Raw genomic sequence first — 18,590 nt, 5'->3', positions numbered from 1 at the left:
TTCAAATAAAATCAGAGAAGTCAGAAAAGGAACTTAAAAAATAAACAGAGTAAGTGTAACAAATTGAAAAAACCATAATCATATATCATAATCATTTTTTACGTGGGTGTTTTAAATATACCAATGAAAAAACATAGAGATAGAACAGATATGAAATCAAGACCAGATTATACATTGTTTATAAAAAATTCACTTTAACCGTAAAAACACAGGTAGGTTAAAAGTAAATGGATGGATAAAGATGTACCATAACAGTAATCAAAAGAAACCCAGAGTAACTATATTAATTTCAGACGAAGCAGAATTAAAAACAAGGAAAATTATCAGGAATAAAGAGGGAGTATCACATAGTGATTAAGAGATTATTCTCCAAAAAGACTATAATCTTTAGCTTGCATTATTCTAACAACATAAAATCAAACTACATGAGGCAAAACTAATAAAACTAATTAAAGAAAGGACAAAACCACACGCCTGGGTGGCTCAGTTGGTTAAGTGTCTGCCTTCTGCTCAGGTCATGATCTCAGGGTCCTGGGATCCCTACTCAGCAGGGAGTCTGCTTCACCCTCTCCCTCTACCTGTCTTCCTGCTCATGATCTCTCTCTTTCTCTTTCTTTCTCTCTGTCTCTCAAATAAATAAATAAAATATTAAAAAAGAAGAAAAGAAGAAAGGAAAAAAACACTATTAGAGTTGGAGACTTCAACACCCCTCTGTCAATAATCAACACATCCATAAGCAGAAAATCAAAAATGATATAGATGAACTGAGAAATATCATTAATCAATGGATCTAACTCACATTTACAGAATATTTCATCCAACAATGGCAGAATACACTTTCTTCTCAAGCTCACATGGAACATTCAGCAAGATAGACCACATTCTGGAGCATAAAACAACATTTCAATAAATTTTAAGTGGTAGAAATCATACAAAGTATGTTCCCTTAATTCTGTTGAATTACACTGGAAACCAACAATAGAAAGATAGCTGGAAAATTCTAAAACATTTGGAAATCAAAAAACACTCTTCTAAAAAATACATGGGTCAAAGAATTCTCAAGAGAAATTTTAAAATATTTTAACTGGATGAAAATTAAAATACAATATAATATCTGTGGGAAGCAGCAAGAGCAGTTCTTAGAGGGAAATTTATAGCATTAAATGCGTGTTTTGAAAAATAAAAATTAGTACTCTAATTTTCTTTCTACCTTAGTAAATTAGAAAAAAGAAGAGCCCCACATGGGGCTGGATTCCAGGTCCCTGAGATCATGACCTCAGCCCAAGTCAGACACTTAACCAACTGAGCTACCCAGGTGCCCCTAGGAGAGTTTTTTTTTTTAAATCATAAATGCATATTTGATTTTTTCAAAAGTTTTTCCAGCAGATATTATTATTATCATGTGTTTTTATATATTGATATGCTGTATCACATTGATATGCTATTGATTATCCTATTGTTATTGTTCTATTGATGTTCTATATTACATTAATTGACTTTTTAATGCCATCCCAACCTTTCATTCCAGTGTCATGTTGTATAATTATTTTTCTATGTTATTGAAGTTGATTTGCTAATATTTTCTTGATATTGCTGTATCTATATTCACAAAGGACTGTCTTTGGTATCAGGGGAATACTAGCCTCAAAGAATGAGTTGAAAAGTGACTCCTGCTCCCCAGTTTTCTGGAATAGTTTATGAGAGATTTGTATTTTTTTTTGTAAATGTCCTATAAAATTCACCAGCCATCTGGCCCTGAGCTTTTATCTATGAGAAAATTTTAAGTTACTAACTTAATTTCTTTACTTGATATAGGTGTCTGCAAATTTTCCGTATCTTTTTGAGTCAGTTTGGTACTTTCTGTTTTCCAATAACTAATCTATTTAATCTACATTGCCTAAATTATAGACTTCAAGTTATTTATAATATTACTCTATAATCTTTTTCATTTCTTTTAGATCTGTTGGGATATTCTTTATTTTGTTCCTGATTTTGGCAGTTTGTCTTCTCTCTTTGTGTCTTAGTTGCTGAAGATTTGTCCATTTTGCTGATATTTTCAACGGACCTCTTTTCAGTTTCATTGATTTCCTCTATTATTTCTGTTTTCTCCTCATGTTATTATTGCCATCTTTATGCATTATAAATCCAGCAATACAGTATTATAATTATCTATGTATATAATCATATCTTCTAAAATAATTATGACAAGAAAGAAGAAGAGTATATTTGTAGAGTCTTTTATATTACCCACACATTTATTATTATGTCTGGAGATCTTTATCTCTTACATTAGGTTCAAGTTATCATCTGGTAATCCTTCAAATTACTATTTCCTTGCCTCAAAATAACTTCTTTCCTTCACTCTTCCTGGGCTATTGTTATGATAGTAATTATGTAATATTTACTACATCTTTATATGTTATACATACAACAACACAGTTTTCTAATTATTGTTTTATGCAGTCATCTTAAATTAAGAGAAAAATGGAGAAACATATGTATTTACACAGTTTTCTATTTTTACCTCTGTAATTGCCTTTACTAGTACTCTATTTTAATGGTTTCATTTCCTTTGAACTGGAAGCACTTCTTTTTGCATTTATTTTTTGTAAAGAAAGATTTAGCATCAACAAATTCTCTCCCTTTGTTTATCCAGTAATATTTTTGGCCGTATTTTTGAAAGGGAATTTTGTTAGATATAAATGGTTGGTATTTTTCTTTGTGTACTTTAAATATGTTATCACACTGTCCTCTGGCCTCCTTTGCTTTCATAGAGAAGTCAGCTGTTACTTTTATTGTGGTTCCTTTGTATACAGTCAGTCATTTTTTATCTCTGAATAATATTCCATTGTATGGATGTACAAGTTTACCCATCCAATCACCTATTGAAAAGTGTCTTGGTTGCTTCCAAGTTTTTGCAGTTATGAATAAAGTTGCTGTAAACATCTGTGTGCAGATTTTGTGTGGACATAAGATTTTGACTCATTTGATAAATATCAAGGAGTGTGATTCCTAAATTGTATCGTGGGACTATATTTAGGTTTATTAAAAACTGCTAACATGGCTATACCATTTTGAATTCCATCAGCAGTGAATGAGAGTTCTTGTTGCCTTATCCTGGCTAGCACTGATGTCAGCGTTTTGGATTTTAGCCATTCTAATCGATATGTAATAATATCCCATTATTGTTTTAATTTGCAATTCCTTAATTCATTCATGTTTTATTACTGAGTTCTAAGAGTTTTTTGTATATTTTGGATACCAATCTCTCATCAAATATGTGTTTTGCATGTATACATTCTTAACAGTGTCTTTAACAGAGCAGAAGTTTTTAATTTTAGTGAAGTTCAAATTATCAGTTATTTCTTTCACAGACTCTCTGTTAGATCGATAAGGTCACTGCCAAACCCACAAACATCTGGATTTTTTCTTATGTTATCTTCTAGGAGTATTATCATTTTGCGTTTTACATGTATGCTTAAGTTTTTGTGAAGGTGTAAGGTCTGTGTCCAGATTCTTTTTTTTTTTTTTTTTTGTATGTGGCTATCCAATTGTTGCACCACACTGTGTTGAAAAGACTATCTTTTCAAAAAGACTACTGAAATGTTTTTGCTCCTTTGTCAAAGATCAGTAGATTGTATTCGTGGGTCTATTTCTGGGATCCCTAATCTGTTCCACTAATCTATTTGTCTATTCTTTCACCAAGACCACACTGTCTTGATTATTGTAGCATTATAATAAATCTTAAATATAGCATAGTGTCAGTCACTCAACTTTGTTCTCTTTTAATGCCGTGTCAATTATTCTGGGTCTTTTGACTTTCCATATAAATTTTAGAATCAGCTTAGCAATAACCATAAAATTACTTGCTGGAATTTTGATTGGAATTGCAATAAATCTATATATGAGTTTGGAAAGAACTGACATTTTAACAATATTTTTATTTCCTACACATGAATATGAAATATCTGTCTATATATTTAGATCTTCTTTTATTTCTTTCATCAGAGTTTTGTGGGTTTTCTCATATAAATCACGTATTTTGTTAGAAATACACCTAAGAATTTCATTTTTTGGTGTAAATATAAATGGCATTGTGTTTTTAATTTAAAATTCCAATTGCTTAATGCAGGTATATAGAAAACAATTGACTTTTGCATATTGACTTTTTATCCTACAACCTTGCTATAATCTCTGATAGATTCCAGTATTTTTTTTAATTGGAGATTTTCTAAATAGATAATTATGTCATCTGTGAACAAATATAGTTCTATTACTTCCTTCCCAATATTTATACTATTTAATTCCTTTTCTTGTCTTATTTTATGAGCTAGGACTTCAAGTAACATGTTAAACAGAAGTAGGGAAAGGGCATATCTTTGCCTTGTTCCCGATCTTAGCAGGAATGCATCTATATTCTCACATTAAAGTATGATACTATTTTGTAGATGTTCTTTATCAAATTAAGGATGTTTCCTTTTCTTTCTAGTATAGTTGTCAAATGCTTTTTCTGCATATATGAATTCTGAACACATGGTTTTTTTCTTTGTTAGTTTGTTTCTCTGATGGATTGAGTTGATTTTTTTTTTTTTAATTTGTACCAGGCTTGCATACCTAGAATAAATCTGACTTGGTCATGGTGTGTAATTTTTTTTCATATATTGTTGCATTCAATTTGCTGATATTTTGTTGAGGATTTTTCCATGACCCACAGAGATATTTCTATTTTCATTTCTTATAATATCTCTACTTCTGATAATAGGATAATGTTGGATTTATAAAATGAGATAGGAAGTATTCCCTCTGCTTCTATTTTCTGGAAGAGATTGTAGAGAATTGGTATAATTTTTTTTTTCCTTAAATGTTTGACAGAATTCACCAGCAAACTCATCTGGGTCTGGGGCTTTCTGTTTGGAAGATTATTATTATTGTTTCAATTTCTTTAATAAATATAAGTCTACTCAGAGTACCTATTTCTCCTTCTGTATGATTGGGTGGATTCTGTCCTTCAATAAATTGATGTATTTCATCTGTGTTATCAAAGTTCTGGGTATAGTGTTGTTCATGATATTCCTTTATAATCTTTTTAATGTCTGTGAGTTTTCATTTCTGATGTTGGTAATATGCCTTTTCTCTCTCTCTCTCTTTTTTTTTTTTCTTCATTAGGAGTTTATCAACTTTACCTTTTCCAAAAACTAGCTTCTGGTTTTGTTGATTTTCTCCTTGATTTTATGTTTTTAATTTAATTAATTTTGTTCTTTTTTAAAGTGTTTTTTTCTATTTCCTTTGGATTTAATTTGCTCCTCTTTTTTCTAATTTACTAAGGTAGAAAGAAAATTAGAGTACTAATTTTTCTTTTTTCTTTTTTTCTTTTTCTTTTTAATTTTATTTATTTATTTGACAGAGAGAGAGACAGCCAGCAAGAGAGGGAACACAAGCAGGGGTAGTGGGAGAGGAAGAAGCAGGCTCCCAGCAGAGCAGGGAGCCCGACACAGGGCTTGATCCCAGGACCCTGGGATCATGCCCTGAGCCAAAGGCAGATGCTTAATGACTGAGCTTCCCGGGCACCCCACTAATTTTTATTTTTTCAAAACATCCATTCAACGCTATAAATTTCCCTCTAAGAACTGCTCTTGCTGCATCCCACAGATATTAAATTGTATTTTAATTTTCATTCAGTTAAAATATTTTAAAATTTCTCATGAGACTTCTTTGACCCATGTATTTTTTAGAAGTATGTTTTTTGATTTCCAAATGTTTTGGAATTTTCCAGCTATCTTTCTATTGTTGGTTTCTAGTGTAATTCAACAGAATTAAGAGAACATACTTATCACTTAAAATTTATTAAAGTGTGTTTTATGGTCCAGAATGTGGTCTATCTTGCTGAATGTTCCATGTGAGCTTGAGAAGAAAGTGTATTCTGCCATTGTTGGATGAAATATTCTGTAAATGTGAGTTAGATCCCATTGATTGATGATATTTCCCAGTTCGTCTATATCTTTTTTGATTTTCTGCTTATGAATCTATTGACTACTGACAGAGTGGGGCTCAGAAGGGAGTCTGCTTGCCTTTCTTCCCCTCCCCTTGCTCATGCTCTTTCTCTCAAATAAATAAATAAACTCTCCTAAAATGGAAGGGAACTTCTTCAACCTATAGCTAACATCATAATTAACGGTAGAAAACAAAATGTTCTCCCCCTTGTATCAGGATATACACTCTCACCATTGAAATTCAACATTGCACTCATTGTACTAGATAAGTCAACAGGTAAGAAAAAGAAAGACATCCGGGGCTTCTGGGTGGCTCAGTCAGTTAAATGTCTGCCTTCAGCTCAGGTCATGATCCCAGGGTTCTGGGATTGAGCCTGCATGTGCTCCCTGCTCAGTGGAGAGCCTGCTTCTCCCTCTCCCTCTGCCCCTCCCCCACTCATGCTCTCTCTATCTCAAATAAATTAATACAATCTTTAAAAAAAGAAAAAGAAAGACATCCATATTAAAAAGGCAGAAGTATACGTGTCTTTATTTTCAGTGATCTTGTGTGTAGAAAATCCTAAAGAATACACACACACACACACACACACACACACACACCTAGAACTTACAAATAAATCCAGCAAGGTCTCATGTTACAAGACCAATATATAAAAATCAGTTGTGTTTTTATATACTAGCAACGGATTGCTAATGGATTTATTTAAAAATAATATTAAAGGAAAAATAATAAAATTAAAGGAACAATTCTATTCACAATAAAATAAAATGAAGGAAATACTTAGGAATGAGTATAAGTAAGGAAGAGCAAGACTTGTATACTGGCAACTATAAACATTGCTGAGAGAAATTTAAAAATAATAATTAGGGGCACCTGAGTGGCTCAATTGGTTAATTGTCAGACTCTTAATTTCAGTTCAGGTCATAATCTTCGGGTTGTGAGATCAAGCCCCTGGTCGGGCTCACCACTGGGTGTGGAGCTTGCTTGAGAATCTATCTCCCTCTCCCTCTGAGCCCCCCTTAAAATAGAAATAAAAATAATAATTAACTGAATGGCATTCCATATTCATGGATTGGAAACTTCAGTATTATTAAGATAGCCATCTCCTCAACTTCATCCATAGATTCAGTACAATCCTTATTCCAACAGTTATTTTATAGAAACTAACAATTAAAAGACTTAGGGGAAGGAACCTATAATTTTCAATTGCAACATTTCCTTTAAAGTCATTGCAATTAAGGCAGAGCGATACTGGCATAAAGATAGACAGTTATATCAGTGATACAGATATACCCCCAATGGAACAGAATTAAGGGTCCATAAACAAACCCTTATATTTATAGTCAGGTGATTTTTTTAACAAGGGTCCTGAAGCAATTCAATGAGGAAAGAATGATTTTTTTAACAAATGATATGGGGACAAGTGGATATTCACAGACAATAGGATGAATTTAGATCCTTACCTCATACCATACATAAAAATTAACTGAATATGTTTCACAAACTGAAGTGTAAGATTTAAAAGTTAAAACTTTTACCAAAAACAGAGAAAAAAATCTTTGTGACCTTGCGTTAGGCAAAGACACCAAAAGCAAGATCCATTTGAAAAAAAAAAAAAAAGATAAGTTAGAATGTATCAGAATTAATTGTATTCTACTCATGAGTAGGGCAGACAAATGGAGGGACAACACCTTACCCTCAACCCTATAGGGTTTATCCCTACACCACTTATGGCTGACTTGATTATGTTTTCTTTGAGCAGATGCTCTAGGACACATAAGCACAGGCTGTAAGATGTTTCCCTAACGTGTGAAGTCTCTGGTGTCTATAAGGACTACTTTTTCAGTATGGGTCCTGAAATAAAGCAGACATGGTACAAAGCCAAGCACACCAGAGCTGATGTGCATGTGACTAGGAAATTAATAGTTTATTTTAAACCACAGTGATGTGGAGGTCATTTGTTTCTGCAGCAAAGTTAGACTAGCTGCTTATGCTCAGACTCTTCGATTGACAGCTAGCAATCTCTGCCACACTCCCCAAAAGGTAAACTTCAGTTTTTTTCTTTAGTTAGCAAACATTTATCAAGCATGAACTATGTGACCGGTATTTTGGGGGCACAGAAAACTATACACATAATAGGTACGGAGTTAATAGACAATAACCATAAAAAGTGCTTACAAGTCAATAAGAGAAAGATCAATATTCCAATAACAAAATGGACATGATACATGGAAAGGCAAATGAATGTAAACAAGGAGAAGAAAGAAAGAAAGAAAGAAAGAAAGAAAGAAAGAAAGAAAGAAAGAAAGAAAGAGAGGAGAGACAATGGTCTATAAGTTTATGATGCACATTTAACCATAAAAAGGTGTAAATTGTCTCAACAATACAAGTATTTTTTTCAGTCAAAGGAGTGCAATTGGCAGAGCCACAAGTTAGATAGGAGTGTCTGTGATTCTGTAGCTCTAATGGGTTTAACTAGAACCCCTCTAAGGTCTGGCAGTAAAATGCAGAGACTACAAAACTGGGTCAGCAGGCTGTAGCCCTGGCAGCCTCCCCTTGCTCCTACTTCTACTTTATTGGAATAAAGTTGGAATAAAGCCATTTTCTTAAAGTTGGTTGCTCAAATTCTTTCACTAGATTTTTTTTTAAGAAGAGCCAGTAGCTTCCAGTGAAAATGCTTTATTTTAGTTAAAATTTCATATTTCTTCCCATTCTCTCTGGTCAGGAACATCATAAATTCTTTTGCCAGTCTGTCCGGAGCAAGGGTACAGACGTGGTGAGATAGACCTGGACCTAGGTACACAGTATGGGAATGTATTTAATAGTCTGATTCTAGCAGCTTGGTAAGTGGAGCCTGATGACAAGGCGAAGTGATGCCATTCCCAGCAACATTCTTTCATCCTCCAGAAGGACTCTGGGAAGGTACCTATGCCCCTCATTGCAGAGTTCACAAACCAGAATACTGAGATTTGGAGCTGGAGAAACTTCAGAGGCAATATCCACAGATATCTGAGATTTGGGAGCAAAGGTCAATCACTGGGATTATCCTGTAATATTATACCTCAAATAAAATAGCCATCAACTCTATGGAACTCATCCTTTACCAGCTGGATAGTTATTAAACAGATACTGGAATGCTAAGCTATAAACTCTTCGGAAACAGCATTGATTTTCACCAAAATTGAACAGACTCATAAATGGGGCCTCTAACTTGTTAGGCAAACAAATCACCTTCTAGGATGTCTTTCAAGTACTTATGGTTATTTTATGACTCTTCACATGCCAAAGGTGGGGTGCTGGACAATGATTAGAGGAATCTGGGGAAATCAAGAAAAAATGGAATTTCAAAGTTATTTGGAATTCAGAACGCTGCGATACAAGATTAGTCTCAGACATTGCAAGCCCCCTGTTTGCAGTTTTATAAGGTCTGTCTTGCAAAAAGAATCAGTATAGTTTTGAGGAACTGATTTGTAACCCCGGGAAAGTACTTCCTAGCTTTCCAACCAGGCATTACAACATCCGCAGTTAACTGACCAGCTATATCTCTGTTGTTTTTAAGACAGATACATTCAGCCCTGTGTATCTCTGTTGGGCATTATCCCTGGATGTTCTGTTTCCTGGGTCCTAGGCCTTCAGTTTTGTTCTAATTCATCTGTCCATCCATCCGTCAATTCATCATTCACTAGACAATATAGATAAGGGATAAGCTCTTGGACTCTGACATCAGATTTCCTGGGTTCAAATTTTGGCTCCAGAATTTAAAAGCTCTGTAATGTTGTACTAATTACTCAAGCTCTATGTGCCTTGGTTGACTCATATAAAAAATGTTGATAAATTTGCTTACCTCATAGAATTTTTAAGAGGATTAAATCAATTAACAATGTGAAGTACTAAGAATAGTACCTGGCAGACATTAGTTAACACATAGATGTTAATATCACCGTGAGCACCTATACTGGGAAATGCCGTGTTGAAGAAAATGTGAAAGACACATAGATAAACAACTCATTGATTTTGCTGTTAGGGAACAGTAGAGGAGAGAAGACATAAACACAAATAAATGTTAACATTAGACATTCTCAAAGGCACCAAATGTTTCCCCCCTTCCTCTTCACCAGGCCAACTATAATTTACTTCTCACATCTCAGCTGGAACTTCACTTCCTCCTAGAACCCAACGCTCCCCTGAGTTAGGAGCTCCTATGGAATACGTCTGGGGCACCCTGAACTTTTCCTCCCATGACACTCATCTCACTTGGTTAGGAATTAATTGCCATACCTCTCCATCGAGTATTAGCTACACAAGAGTAGTAACCATGGCTAGTGTTCATTCTCTCCTCAGGGCTCAGTAAGTATTTGTTAAATAAATACATAACAAATAAGTGCAAGACAAAATAATCTAATAATATTCAATTGTTTAACCTTTCATCCTAGCTGTCTTAAGCTTATTAAGAGTGATTAAGCATGGGGCACCTGGGTGTCTCAGTTGGTTGAGCGTCCGACTCTTGATTTTGGCTCAGATCATGATCTCAGGGTCGTGAGATCGAGCCCCACGACGGCTCTGCGTTAGGCATGGAGGCTGCTTAAGATTCTCTCTCCCTCTCCCTCTGCCTGGGCTTGCTCGCACGCTCTCTCTCTCATCAAAATAAATAAATTAAAAAAAATAGGCAGTAAAGTTGGCCTTTCTGACAATATCAGGTTGGGATGGGGAAGCATGGGACCTAGACTATGGTAATTATAATATTCCCTATTCTCGTTTCTATCAGAATTCTCCCTAGCAGTTTTCTAAATGGAGCTGCTAGAGAAAACGTTCTTATTTGATTATGGAGCTTTGAAAAAGTAATCCCAGAGCTGAAAAAGGACAAAGAATTGATCTACGGGCTAGAGAAAAGAAAAAATAAAAAAGAGGTGGAGGAAGGGAGGCAGGGAGAGAAGATGGTCTGGATGTCTCAAAAGTGAATTCCAAATACTGGCTCACACCTAGATGCCAGCATCAGTCACAGTGGCTTGACACATGCAGGTGTTTCTGAGTGGCCCAGCCAGATACAGACTACAGACCAGACGAGATATATGGGGGATAAAACCAAATTCTACCTAATTTCTTTAAGGATTCCTAAAATGAGAGTTTATACTCTTCATCCGGTGGGAAAAAGACAGTCTCTTCAATAAATGGTGCTGGGAAAATTGGACAGCTACATGCAAAAGAATGAAACTTGACCACTATCTCACACCATACACAAAAATAAACTCCAAATGGATGAAAGACCTCAATGTGAGACAGGAATCTATCAAAATTCTAGAGGAGAACATAGGCAACAACCTCTACGACATCGGCCAAAGCAACCTTTTTCATGACACATCCCCAAAGGCAAGAGAAACAAAAGATAAAATGAATTTATGGGACTTCATCAAGATTAAAAGTTTCTGCACAGCCAAGGAAACAGTCAGAAAAACTAAGAGGCAGCCCACGGAATGGGAGAATATATTTGCAAATGACACTACAGATAAAGGACTGGTATCCAAGATCTACAAAGAACTTCTCAAACTCAATACACGAGAAACAAATAAACAAATCAAAAAATGGGCAGAAGATATGAACAGACACTTTTCCAATGAAGACATACAAATGGCTAACAGACACATGAAAAAATGTTCAAAATCATTAGCCATCAAGGAAATTCAAATCAAAACCACACTGAGATACCACCTTACGCCAGTTAGAATGGCAAAAATAGACAAGGCAAGAAACAACAATTGTTGGAGAGGATGTGGAGAAAGGGGATCCCTCCTACATTGTTGGTGGGAATGCAAGTTGGTACAGCCACTCTGGAAAACAGTGTGGAGGTCCCTTAAAAAGTTAAAAATTGAGCTACCCTATGATCCAGCCATTGCACTACTGGGTATTTACCCCAAAGATACAGACGTAGTGAAGAGAAGGGCCATATGCACCCCAATGTTCATAGCAGCAATGTCCACAATAGCTAAATCGTGGAAGGAGCCGATCAACAGATGGCTGGATTAAGAAGTTGTGGTCCATATATACAATGGAATATTACTCAGCTATCAGAAAGAATGAGTTCTCAACATTTGCTACAACATGGACAGCACTGGAGGAGATAATGCTAAGTGAAATAAGTCAAGCAGAGAAAGACAACTATCATATGATTTCTCTCATCTATGGAACATAAGAACTAGGATGATCAGTAGGGGAAGAAAGGGATAAAGAAAGGGGGGGGGTAATCAGAAGGGGGAATGAAACATGAGAGACTATGGACTATGAGAAACAAACTGAGGACTTCAGAGGGGAGGGGGGTGGGGGAATGGGATAGACCGGTGATGGGTAGTAAGGAGGGCACGTATTGCATGGTGCACTGGGTGTTATACACAACTAATGAATCATCGAGCCTTACATCAGAAACCGGGGATGTACTGTATGGTGACTAACATAATATAATAAAAAATCATTAAAAAAAAAAAATGTTCTAAGATAGAATTCTCAGACTTTCTCGGAGCAGCAGTGCTGGCGTGCCTTCAAACCAGGTGCACTAAGAAACTCAAAGAAATGTGAGACCCCTACCCTACAGAGACCCCCACAGCTTAGTTGAGGGAGAAGAAGCCATAAACATTGGGGGGGGGGAGAGGAGCATTAAATAGCTATAAAATGAAAATACTATTTCAATAACACAGTTAAAGAGAATGGGGCAGTGTGTGTTACTGCCAGGAGAATAGGACAGGTAGCGCTAGAGGAATTCAAGAGAAGGCAAAGTCACTTCAGGCTGGACTGATCAGGAAAGGAAGCTGGGCTTCAAGTCAAGGGTAGCTTGGCATGGGGAGCTCTAGGCCTTCCGGAGAATCAAGGATTAGGAGGCAACGGTGATTGGCGGTTCCTAGGAGGAAAAAGAAATACTAATAACAACAAAAACAGGGATGAATAACAACCACCATCTTTTTTTTTTTTTAAGATTTATTTATTTTGTGGGGGAGGGGCAGACAGAATCTTCAAGCAGACTCCCTGCCGAGTATGGAGCCAGAGGCGGGACTCGGTCTCACCACCCATGAGATCAGGACCTGCGTGAAACCAAGAGTCAGACTTAACCCACGGAGCCAGCCAGGCGTGCAAGGTTAACATCTTCTGAATGCAACATAGGTGCAGTATGCTAATTGCTATGCATGCATTCTTACCTTATGCTGTCTTAGCTCACTATAGCTATATAAGGTTTCTAGAAAGATCACGCTCAATTTACAGATGTGAAAACAGAGCGTTTCTGGGTTAGCTTGTTACTCTATGACTCCGGAACACACACCCGTGTACCACCAACCGATGCGGCTGGAGAGCGCAGGCTTTGAAGTCAGGCGGTCCTGAGTGTGGATCTAGATCCACCGTCTAGAAGATTCGAGTCGTAATCTTGGGCAAGCGGCTTGATGTAATGAGCCTTCTTTTCTTCTGGCAGAAGTGAGCGTGTTCATACCCGCCTCCCACGGGAGCGAAGGGATTTAGAGCCCACCCCACGAACGATGCTTAGGAAAGCGTCTGGCGCACTAGAGGTGCCGGATCTATGCAGGGTTTCTTCTTTATATCTGCCTGTTGCCAGGTCTCCTGCTGGTCCTCTTTTTAGCTAAATATTTTAAAATTTAACCTCTATCCAGGGGGCCAGCGTGAGTGGTCTCTCGTTGCTCCTTCCAGCGTGCCAGGGTTCAGACTTTGTGTGGCGATCTGGGTGGGGAGTAGGCCAACCTCAGAAGGCTCATTTCGAGGCCAGCTTGGCTCACCCAGGGGATCCCTCAGTGGCATATTTTGGAAATGCTTACAACTCCTTTCGCTTCCCTCCTTCCCATCAACATGCCAACACACCCTTTAAAATGCCCTCAGATCCCACTTCCACCAGACAGCATAACAGTCAAGCTAATTAATGGTCTGCCTGCCCCTTCACAGTCTAAGTGTGCACTCCCAGTGGTTTAAAGGAATGGGGGAGTCGGGAGCAGGGGGGTGGACTTAGGGCTTTTGGGACTTGACCCCAAAGCTGTCTGAACTTCTAGAGTCAAAGCAAATCCAGGGGAAAATGGCAGGTTCTGTTCCAACATCAGCCTCCAATCAACATGGTACAATTTCATAGCTCATTATTCCTGTGCATGCCAAGGCACAATTGGGGAGGGGGTGGGGTCAGTGATGGAGGTTGGGAGGAGGGACAAGGGGAGAATCATATGGAAGCAATTAGCGGAGCCTTCATTCAAAAAAGCATTAAGGTGCTTGTAGCACTGAAGCTTAAGTGACCCCTAGGCTGGGACCATAATTCACCAACACTTAATACCATTTACCCTGCAGATGTGCATTTTATACAGAAATATCAGCTTACCACTTTGAAAAATTAACCTATTGAAGCCTGTCAAATTCTGACGCCCTCGTGGGGGTATTATGTATTGTCTGCACAACTCTTTGTTTCGCCTTTCACCCCCAGAATCAGGGACCCCTAGGTTAATTGGGAAATGAGGTGGTTAACAAGGGGGGTGGAGTATGGTAGAAAAATGAAGACACAAATAGAAATGCTGGTTTTCCTACCGGGGATGTACTGTATGGTGACTAACATAATATAATAAAAAATCATTATTAAAAAAAAAAAAAAAAGAAATGCTGGTTTTCCTAAAGAGAAAATATTCCTTTCATTAGTTCCAAAACACAAAGGGTTTAAGGAAATAACCCCCCCACACCAGACTACACACACACACACACACACACACGAGTATCTGGAAGTTCTAAATCAGAAAGTCCCGAGTTAGAGAAGAAGGAGGCTATTAGAAGCATGAAGAGAAAATGTGGCAAAGTGAATTAGTAAGTCTAAATCATAATTTAAGTCAACGTTTTTCATTACAATGGTGTTGATAAACCTGAGACTAGTGCAGGAATCCTATTTGGTGAAGTAAGTTTTTTTAAATTATTATTTTGTAGTAGGATGTGATGCCAATAAAAAAATTTCAATGGACACTCATTTTTACCTAATTAAATTGCGATTTAAAAACATTAATATCCACTGTGTCTTTGAGGTTGGCAGACATGGGCACCCTTTGACAATGCAGGTGGAAAACTAGTTTAACAAAATAAAACCTTTTTTGTAGACGATTTGGTGAGTTTTTCACTAGGCCTGGGAATCTGAGCTATATCTCTTGACGCCAAACTCCACCTCTTGTGCCTTTTTGCTTGGGATACAGGAATTTTCTTTAGAAACGGTGCTAAGAATGATATGATATAAAAAACTACTTTAAGGAAAATGCCCAACAGGTTTTTAATCCAGTATTCACTATAAGTATCATGTTCTTTTCAAGCTCCTTGTGCTTTCTCTAATGCATACTGTGAAGACCAAGGTGCTTTTGATTCAGAAATATACAAAATCGACATAGTCTTAATTTGTTAAAAAAATAAAATTCCTTAGCCCTAAAAAAAAAAAATCGGAGAATCAACAACTTTATGGGGAGTTGCTACTGGGGTTTTAATGAGAATGAAGTCTTTTTAGTCGGTTCTCAAGCCAGAGGCTGGAGGCAGCAGCTAAATCCGAGAGCAGCGCCCCCTGCAGAAGCAAGCCGTTCTGGGCAGCATCGGCGGGAGTGCGCACAGCCCAGTCCGGACCAAACAGCTCCCTCCGTGGGAAGCCACAAGTGACTTGACGCTGGGAACCAGCAATTTAGTAAGACATGTCAAAGACCTTAAAAATATGCCTGCATAAGACCCAGCACTTCAGCTCGTAGGAATTTTACATTAAAAATAAGTAAAGATGTAGAATCTGATATAATCTTTACTATAATTTTATTTTATAAAGAGGACAACTGGATAAAAGCTAGTCCTACCATAGGTTAAATATGGCACACACATATAGCGTAATAAAATGCACTTGTTAGAAATCATATTTTAGAAAAAAAATTATCAACGTAAACAAAAGTTTCAGGTTGGGTTACTAATAGACAGAAAAAACAAGCTGCAAATCAGTATTTGCTGCATGTTTTCAGATTTTGCAAATTAATTTTGCATGTACAGTTGACCCTAGACAAAACAGGTTGGAAGTGCGCAAATCCACTTATACACGGGTTTTTTTTAGATAAATACAGTACAGGGCTGTTAATGTATTTTCTCTTCCTTATGATTTTCTTAATATTTTCTTTTCTGTAGCTTATTTTATTATATGAATACAGTATATAATACACAAAATATGTGTTGATTTACTGTAGGTGTTATTGGGAAGGTGCCCAGTCAACAGTAGGTTAATGGTAGCTAAGTTTTTTGAAGGGGGTCAAAAGTGATACATGAATTTTCAACTGCGTGGGAGTCAATAACCTTGGCCCCTGAATTATCCAAGGGTCAACTGTAGATGTATGAATTACTACATCATGTTGACAATATCTTTGGCTAATGAGAATCAAGTTTTCAAGCTTTTGTTGTGTTTGGTTTTTCACTGACCAAGTACTATCTTAGTCCAGGAAGAAGGCCTCATGCCAATAAAGTTGGTATCATTGTCTTCTTTTATATATTTTTTTTTCTTTTTTTATTTAATAATATTTTTTATTATATTATGTTAGTCACCATACAGTACATCTCTAGTTTTTGATGTAAAGTTCCATGATTCATTAATTGCGTATAACACCCAGTGCACCATGCAATACGTGCCCACCTTAATACCCATCACCGGTCTAGCCCATTCCCCCACCCCCCCTCCCCTCTGAAGCCCTCAGTTTGTTTCCCAGAGTCCGTAGTCTCTCATGGTTCATTCTCCCTTCTGTTTACCCCCCCCTTTCTTCTTCCCTTTCTTCTCCTACCCATCTTCCTACTTATTATGTTCCATAAATGAGTGAAACCATATGATAATTGTCTTTCTCTGCTTGACTTATTTCACTCAGCATTATCTCCTCCAGTCCCGTCCATGTTGCAGCAAATGTTGAGAAATCATTCTTTTTGATGGCTGAGTAATATTCCATTGTATATATAGACCACATCTTCTTAATCCAGTCATCTGTTGAAGGACATCTCGGCTCCTTCCACGATTTAGCTATTGTGGACAATGCTGCTATGAACATTGGGGTGCATATGGCCCTTCTCTTCACTACGTCTGTATCTTTGGTGTAAATACCCAGTGGTGCAATGGCTGGATCATAGGGTAGCTCAATTTTTAACTGTTTTCCAAAGTGGCTGTACCAACTTGCATTCCCACCAACAATGGAGGAGGGATCCCCTTTCTCCACATCCTCTCCAACATTTGTTGTTTCCCTCCTTGTCAATTTTTGCCATTCTAACTATTGTCTTCTGAACCATCTTGACCTCACTCCTGAGCCTCGTTAGCGTTTCCTTTGTCCAAAAACATTTGTAGCCGCAGCACCTGCCATACCTTAGCTCCCTGCTGCTTCCCAGTCTCCCGTCCTGATCTATCCTTTGGACAGAAATCTCAGCACTCAGGGGTGTACCAGGTCAGACTTAAGGAGGTAGGAATCCAACTTTCTGATCCTTGGCAAACAAGTTTCTCTCTCTGCACTTTATTTCCCCCCTCCATAAATTAGAAACCTAATACGATCATACGATTGCTGTGAATAAATTAAGTAAAAAAACATATGCAATGAATTTGATCATACAACAGATCAATATCAATTGATTATTAGCTATCCTTAAATAATGACTATCAGGTCACTATCCACCCCTTCCAGTTTAGCAAGTATCATCCCACTGACTGCAGATGGTGAGACGTTCACACAAAGTGTCCTCATGCCCCACCTTCTCTGACTGAACGGGCCTCCTGATAGCCATGACGAGGCCAACTAAGTGACCTCTGGCATTTCACAGTCACAGTGTCCTGCTGCTGTGCTTTCAGCTAGCATGCCTTCAGACCACAGAGATGAGGTGGGCTTCCACGGTCAAGTCTCTGACTTCTCCCAGCATCCATAGGGAAATTCAAGCTGGCCTGTCTTTCAAGCACAGGGAGTAAACATATGTGCCCCGTGAAGCTTAGGCGCCTTGCTATGGAAAAGGGAACGGGTGAAAGGAACAAAGGAAGGAACATTTTGGTGCATCCTGAGTGTCCTTCCAATTAAATTGCATGTTCCTCAGAAGCAAAGGCCTAGTCATTTAATTATCAGAAGGATGCACTCTCTTGAGAAGATTCAGGACTCATCGTCTTAAAAAGATTAGGTATAAATGAGCCACCATAGCTCCGTGCTCTGAGATCTGTGTTCCTCTCCATTGTCAGTAGTTTTCAAGTTCGGTAACACATTGGAATCACGGAACTTTAAAAAAGTACTGATGCCTGGATCCTGTCCTCAGAAATTTCAAAATATTTGATATAGGGAAGTGTTTCTCAAAATGAGATCCGTGGACCAGCAGCATCAACCTCGTCCAAGAGCTGAAAACCCCCAACCCCACCACAGAACTACTGAATCAGAAACTCTGCGAGAGGGTCCCAACGGTCTGTTTTAATAAGCCCTCCAGCTGTTACTGATGAATGTTCTAGCCGGTGAACCGTTGGTTGTTCTAGGCTGGGGCTTGGGCATCCAGATGTTTCCCAAGCTCCTCAGATGAATCTCATGGCATCCTGGTTTGAGAATGAGTGCTCTTTCTTTCTCCCCAAAGAT

This window comes from Ursus americanus, chromosome 16 (genome assembly GCF_024610735.1).
Source record: "Ursus americanus isolate L20-20 chromosome 16, mUrsAme1.1.p, whole genome shotgun sequence".
Taxonomy (NCBI): Eukaryota; Metazoa; Chordata; class Mammalia; order Carnivora; family Ursidae; genus Ursus; species Ursus americanus.
The sequence above is the reverse complement of the archived record's forward strand: the minus strand, read 5'-3'. Positions refer to the sequence as shown.